Here is a 6,000-nt window from a genome sequence, read left to right on the forward strand (position 1 = left end):
ATATGGACCATGATTGCACTAAGCTTTCATTCATCCGGAGATCCATGGGACTTCTTGCTGTACGGTTCTAAGCCTACTTAAGCGGTTTGTGTAGCTTCAAGTAGAAGTATTACTCCTTGACTTGCACCGGTGGGACCTATTGCTTTTTCTGAGACAATATCAATTTTAATGATTTAAGTAATATTAAAAGTAAGACTCGGAACAATTCAACACTAAAAAAAGACTATTGTATAGATATTTTAAATAGAAAATTAAGGCTTTTTGAACTGGATTTGTTATGAGTTTCAAAAACACATCTCTCTGGGGTAGGAAACATGAAATTAGGTGATATGTTTTTTTTTTAAATGAACCCTTTATTAACTACTAAATTACAAAAACTATAAATGCACACAGCCGCGGGGGGAAGGCTCAAACATCCTGATGTTGGACGGCTGCAATCCTCTAATTCTCAACCTAATTAATTAAAAAAACAAATATTAAAGAAGGACAAAAACACTCTCACTCAATTACCCCTTAATACCAGAATATACATAAAAAAAGCTAACAATAATAATAATAATAATAATAATAAAATTTGATTCCCCACTCCCAATAAATGTTTTTTTAATTTTACTTTAAACGACCCAATATGTTCCGCCTCCCTAATGCCAGCTGGGATATCATTCCAAGTAGCCGGGGCTAAATACCTAATTCCGAAAGCCGCACGTGTGGTGTCTCCGTGCTCAACAATAAAATTATCTGCCTCTCTAGTCTCCTACCCATGGAGTGAACGATTTACTCGAAAAAAATTGGTAAAAACTACAGGACATACATCATTGCAACATCGATACTCAAAAATAGCAGCTTGATAATCTCGAATCTGACCAATGTTAAGAACTCGTAATTTTTTAAAACATGACGCGGTATCATTCATATTTTCTACATAATTACCAAGAAGACGTACTGTTTTATTTTGTAGGATCTGCACTCTTTTAAAATTTGTATAGAAATTACTAGACTAAAGGACACAACCATAAGAAATATAAGGCGCAACAATGGTGTGAAATAATAATAAAAGAACTGATAATGGTAAAACGTGCTTTAATCGACGCAAAATTCCCAAACCTCTAGCAACTTTAGTTGCAACAAGATCACTATGGTTCTTCCATATATATATATATAATTTATGCATTCAAGCTGAACGGATGGGTGCGTACGCAAGAGAGTAGGGCTTATCAAACAGTTCGTGGTAACGAACTGTAGTAAGGTTAGCAATAGCTACATCAAAAATACATAGTAAGTTTTGTTAGCAATAGCTACATCAAAAGAATCGCATTTTAATGCTAATTTTAAATATGTAACTTTCAGCAGGTTTAGTCTTACCCATCAAAAGTTACGAGCCTGAGCACAAAAATGTGGAATTTTGTATTTTTTGCCAAAAGGCAGATCACGGAGGCCTGTTTTTTTTTCCAGGGGTGATCGTATCAACCCAGTGGTCCTAGAATGTTGCAAGAGGGCTCATTCTAACGGAAATAAAAAGTTCTAGTGCCCCTTTTATGTGACAAAAAAATTGGAGGGCACCTAGACCCCCTCCCACGCTAATCATTTCCCCAAAGTCATCGGATCAAAATTCTGAGATAGCCATTTTATTCAGCATAGTCGAAAAACCTTATAACTATGTCTTTGAGGACGACTTGCTCCCCCACAGTCCCCGTGGGAGGGGCTACAAGTTACAAACTTTGACCTGTGCTTACATATAGTAATGGTTATTGGAAAGTGTACAGACGTGTTCAGGGGGATTTTTTGGTTGGGGAGGAGTTGTTGAGAAGAGAGGGATATGTTGGGGGAACTTTCCATGGAGTAATTCGTCATGGGGGAAGAAAATTTCCATGAAGGGAGTGCAGGATTTTCTAGTATTATTTAAAAAAACAATAAAAAAATAAATATGAAAAAGTTTTTTCATCTGAAGGTAAGGAGCAGCATTAAAACAAACAAAATTACTACGCATATGAGGGGATTCGTCCTCTCCTCAATACCTCACTCTTTACGCTAAAGTATTTTTAGTAAACTCAACTATTTATTCTACGGCCTTTTGTGATTTGGGGATCATTCTTAAGGAATTGGGACAAAACTTAAGCTTTGTTGTAAAGAGCGAGGTACTGCTGAGGGTGTTAACCTTCTCATATACGTAATAAGAACACACGAATACAAAGGTTCGTTACGTAAGCTAATTCGTAATCTACGTATATCTTTTACTAATAAAAACGTTTGTAAAAAATTAAATGTTCTAGTTGCCTTTTTAAGTAACAAAAAAATGGGGGGGGGGGCGACTAGGCCTTCTCCACCGCTTCTTTTCCCCAAAATCATTCGATCAAAACTATGAGAAAGCCATTTAGCCAAAAAAATAAATATGCATATTTTGTTTTAATTATTCATCTGCGGAGAGCCAAAATCAAAACATGCATTAATTCAAAAACGTTCAGAAATTAAATAAAAAAAACAAGTTTTTTTAACTGAAAGTAAGGAGTGACATTAAAACTTAAAACGAACAGAAATTACTTCGTATATGAAAGGGACTGTTCCCTCCTCAACGCCCCGCTCTTTACGCTAAAGTTTTTTACTATTTTAAAAAGTAGAGTTGAGAGAAAGTGTCAAACGTTAGCGTAAAGAGGGGGGCGTTTAAGAGGGACCAGCCCCTTTCATATACGAAGTAATTTCTGTTCGTTTTAAGTTTTAATATCGCTCCTTACTTTCAGTTAATAAAAACTTGTATTTTTTATTTAATGGTGAATAAGGAAGCCTTCAAGCCATGCTTTTACTGTGAAGGTATTAATAGTAAATTCTAGTTCCCGATTTTATTATAGAGAGGTTGAAGGTATCAGATATAAGATCAAATACGCTCGTAGATTTGACTGACGTTTTGCTTACTGCTTTATTGAGTGGCAGTAAAGAAACGCGATCCTTCATTCCATTCTAAAGTTTGATTTGCGAGGTCTATTCGAAATACTTGATCAATTAAGTTATCACTGGAAATTATATTTTCAGCTAATTCGATTTTTTTATGTAATTTTTGGATAATTTGCATTCCCCAGTTCCAGGTTTATTTAGCAAATACTTCCTCTTCAGGATCGACACGCACATTTTTTTGAATGAATTAAGTTTTTTTTTTTAATGTACAATTTTTCAAACTTCCAGAGGTGATTTTGTTTATCGACAAATCAAGTATTTCAAAGCGGTTGCTTCCAAGTTGAACAGGTAAGCACTGACAGAAATAACTTCAAATGAATAAAATTATTGATAATGCTGAATTACTCAATAATTAATTGCTCAAATTATTCAATGATTATTAATTATCAATGCTTGCTGTCCCATGTCTTCTAATGCTCTATTGTGCATAGCTTGTATTTGCGATTCGTTGTGATTGGGACTGCCGCGCGTTTAATGGCCGCAGATTTCCTTCTGTATCATTCTCGTTTGTAATTTGCTGTGATTTTTGCTGTTGAATTTTCTTATAACCGAAGATTTTGTTGTTTATCATTTGCACTTGTGATTTGTTGCAATGCTTGTTGTTGCATGTCTTCTAACCACGGATTGCACTGTGCTTCATTTTCATTTTCGTAACTCTGGATTTGACAGCATCTTCTTTCTATTTCTTAAAATTTTAGTTGGTAGATGGTCTATAAATTTAACTCCGAATGGTCGACTGAAAAATTTCTTTGTAGTATTTCCTAAACTATCTTGATTTAAACTGATTACAAAATTGTAATTTTCTTTCATACTTCTTTTTTTAGTTGATTGCCGCTCTGTAAGTTTAATTCAGAATTGGCTCTTACATTATGAACATGTAAAAAAAATTGATAAAAAGTGATGAAACCAATAAAAAAAGGCTGTTTGTGAGTGATTTTGCTATGATGATCATCCGATTAAACAATTATTTATATTTGGTGATTGTATCTCTGTTTAAACGTTGAGTAGCAATAAATTCATGTTGCCAGTAACTTAGGATACTTAAGGAGGCTCCTTATTTACCTGTGACTTAAGATACTTAGCATCTTATGCTTATTCGGCCTAAAATAATCCACCAGATAGTTTACTTTCTGGCAAAATTCTCCTTAACCACCTTAATTAGGTAACGTAAAACCACTTTATATTTTGAAATAGACTTAAGAATGATGTTAACCGAATTACCTTTCAAAAGCTAGTATTTCTTCAATGACTAACATCTTGCCTTTCCCGAATGTTTGCCCAAATCAAAATAAATTCCTGCTTAGAGACCTGTGGTATGCGTTCCCAACTGTATAATTTTCTTCTATGTTTCCTTCTGTAATAATGTTCGATCTGTTTCTATTTTTCCTGAACTGCTTAGCCAGCATGAGATAGTGGTTTCAGTTTTTGCTGTTCCATCAAACTAATCGTCAACATTACCAATACAAAGAAGAGGTCAATCTCTTTGAAATAGATCCTTTAGATCCTTTCAGGTTAAAAAAAAGGTAACTGTTAATACAACCTCGATTTTCCTAATGTTGCCTTTCCATTATTCGTGACAGAAAATGATGGTGTATATAAGTTATTATAGTAAAAAGTATCTTTCTTGATTTCACATTTTCTTTGATTGCCGGCAGTTTCAGCTTTTAACAGAGTAAGCGAATGCTTAAAGTACCAAAGCTATCAAAATAAAAGCGTTTCCCCCTTAGATCTTTCTTAGGTCTGTTTGGACCTGAAAGCCATGACTATTCTTCTGGTTGTTGCAAAATTTTTAAATTTTAGTGCAGCATTTTATTTTTGTCATTGTTGCCAAGTTGATTGGTCAAAATGAATAAGCCAAAATAAGCAATTATCTTTGACAACCCGTGTCGTCCCTCGAAACTCAAACATGAACAACTGTTCATTCCCAAAGACAAATATACCTTCAAAGGAAATCTAAACCTGGTTAAGCTGTTCGGTTCCATATTTTGTTTTAGATAATTTCTTTTTTTTATCCATACATTTTTTTTACATTTGGTGCCTGCTACTACCGAAAAATGTAAGATTTCGGATGCAAGTTATTTTTATTAAAAACTCAATTACCCATTTCTACTTAATAAGGAGGTATATGGTTGTGAAGTTTCCCCCTAGCATGGTTAAACAATCAGGTTCCGTTTTCACTGTCTTTGGTACTTAACTGCTTTCTTGTTAATGCTAATAGTAAGAAGTGACAGATGAAATGTTTCCACTGTATGCTGAGAGAAAGAAAAAAAAAACAGTCATCTCTGTACATTCTTCACAGTTTTCATAAAGATACACAATAAAGGTACACTTAAAACATATACAACTATAGAAATAATATTTTTAGATTTTCTGAGTCCCTTTTAAAACTGTTAAGAATTTTGTTGTCCCTTTGTAGAATATGAAATGCAAAGGCCTTTATTCGTTTTAAAAATATTTAATAAAAAACTATCTTTTTCAGATGAAAGTGAACAGGAAGATTGAGAATCAAAACAAGCAGAAATTACGACAAGCTAGAAAAGACAAGTTTTACACTAACCGATTGCCTTTCTAAAAGTCAGTGTTGAAAGTTTTTATTTTTAATGCAGTTTTTAGTGAATTATTATTTAATGCAAATGGGCATCAATAAGCATAATATATGATAAATTGAGAATTATCATAAATATCAATGAGGATATGGCTCTATGGTAAAGTTGAAAATTTGCCCAAGATTCGTTTGAGAAAAAGAAATATATTTAAACATATTCCAAAATAAAATATAGCTTCTCTAGAATAAACGGGAGTCGAACCCCTGACTTTACTCCGAAGTTCAACATTTTACATCTGTGCATTTACAAAAATTTAATTTCCTTTGGAACTACAATTTCAACAATAAGAGGGGCTTTCACCCCTCAGAATTCGATATACACACCTTGTCTTATCCTCCTCCAAATATGAATCCGGCCAAATTAAAATTGGTCAAAGGTTAAATCCCACCTTCATATTCATTTGCAGAGTTTATTATGTGTCTAGAGATGATTTTTCTGAAGTCTTAAG

General features: G+C 33.6%; 1 long non-coding RNA gene across 1 annotated transcript in view; it reads left to right on the forward strand.

Moving 5' to 3' along the window:
* Nucleotides 1-5,637, forward strand: part of LOC136034920 (uncharacterized) — a 42,432-nt gene extending 36,795 nt beyond the window's left edge. The window contains exon 3 of the long non-coding RNA XR_010619293.1: nt 5,426-5,637. This is a non-coding gene — a long non-coding RNA (uncharacterized LOC136034920). The remainder of the gene's footprint in view (nt 1-5,425) is intronic.
* The last annotated feature ends 363 nt before the right edge of the window (nt 5,638-6,000 follow it).

This window comes from Artemia franciscana, chromosome 13, assembly GCF_032884065.1.
Source record: "Artemia franciscana chromosome 13, ASM3288406v1, whole genome shotgun sequence".
Lineage (NCBI taxonomy): Eukaryota > Metazoa > Arthropoda > Branchiopoda > Anostraca > Artemiidae > Artemia > Artemia franciscana.